This window comes from Propithecus coquereli, unplaced genomic scaffold (assembly GCF_000956105.1).
Source record: "Propithecus coquereli isolate 6110/MARCELLA unplaced genomic scaffold, Pcoq_1.0 Scaffold423, whole genome shotgun sequence".
In the NCBI taxonomy this organism is placed as follows: Eukaryota; Metazoa; Chordata; class Mammalia; order Primates; family Indriidae; genus Propithecus; species Propithecus coquereli.
This window is the reverse complement of record NW_012149986.1, coordinates 16391-17899: the sequence shown is the minus strand read 5'-3', so window position 1 is coordinate 17899 and position 1509 is coordinate 16391.

The window sequence follows — 1509 nt, the reverse complement described above, 5'->3', positions numbered from 1 at the left end:
CAGGAGGCCAGCCTAAGTGCAGTGCCAGCACCAAGGAGGGCAGAGCCAAGACAATAGCTGAGGAAAGTAGCCCTGATTATTCTATACTTAGAACTGGCCTGATTCTGAAATATCTGTTACAGAAGTTAATTAATAAATATTTTTATGTTATAGGACCAGTTGTATCAAGATTTCCTGTTACTTGAATCCAAAAGCATCATAGTTGGTCCAAGTTCACAATTATTTATTCTGAGCTTATATCCCCAACTAGACTATAAGCTACTTGCCTTAGACTTATCTTAGTTATCTTAATCTTTCTAGTTTCTAACACAATGTCTGGTACATGGAAGTTGCTAAGTAAATATTTGTGGACCATGTGAATGGTTCTGCATGTTGCATCCTGAATATGGAGATTAAAGCACTTGCCTGAAACACAGTCTGTGTCCTTAAGAAGATTGAAGTATAAAGGAAACTACAGTACAATGAAGTTAATACTCTGAAATACAAATATATTTGAGTGTAATGAGATGAAACGTCCAAACCAAAATGAGACAATGAAACCTTTGACCTCCGCTTTCTCTGGGCAAGGCCCTATCCAAAAGACTTAATAAGTGATATTTTACACTAACATCCCTTCAACCTAAGTAACTTTGTGGTGAATTAACCTCCTGGGAGATGCATTACTCATTTCAGGAAAACCAAGGCTCATTAGTGACAGCAGCAGAGATGAATAAATCAGCAATGCACTGTTTTCAGAGCGAGGTACGGCCACAGAAGTCAGTAAGGTCTGTGAGTGATGCAGGCATGCCAGAGACATAGTGGTGGAGGAGGAAAGAAAAAATGAAAGGCAGGCAGAGGAGGAGGACAAGTAGAGGAAGCAGTTCAAGAGGAAAACTTAAAGCACAAAGTTGTTTATCCATTCGTGAATATTTATTTGGTACTTTCTATGTGCCAGGTTCTGTCGTAGACTCAGGTAGTGTAAAGAACAATATAGACGTAGACTTTGTTTTCAGGAAGCTTATAGTCTATTTAAGGCAACCTACAAAAAATAAATATTGAAGCATAATTGTAACAAGTACTTAAAAAAAAGTGTTCGGTGCACCAATAACCAGAAGTCGGGAGGTCAGACTGGGCTGGGATACTTGAACTAAGAACATGCCTGCCCTCAGTCGATCCAGAGATAAGGGCTCTAGGCCCCACAGCCTCTGCTGCTTCTGGTGAACTCGGGCCATGTTTAAGAAGGACCAGCTGTATACCTAGGTCCTTCTCACCAGAGCTCACAGAGGAGCATTAAGAGATGGGAACCCACCTGGTTGCTCCGCCTGGAAGCTTGGGGGAGCTTTGACCAGCTGTTGGGAGGCCAGTGTGTAAGTGGGGTCAGAGTCAGTGGCTGTCAACAAAGCCAAGGAAATCTGGGCATCCACAGTCGAGTAAGGCTCAGCTCGAGAGCAATCTGACTGAAATAGGGTGGGTGGTAGGTTGTGCCAGACAGTTCTGTGAGAGGCCTTGCACCAACCCAGTTCTCTCCCC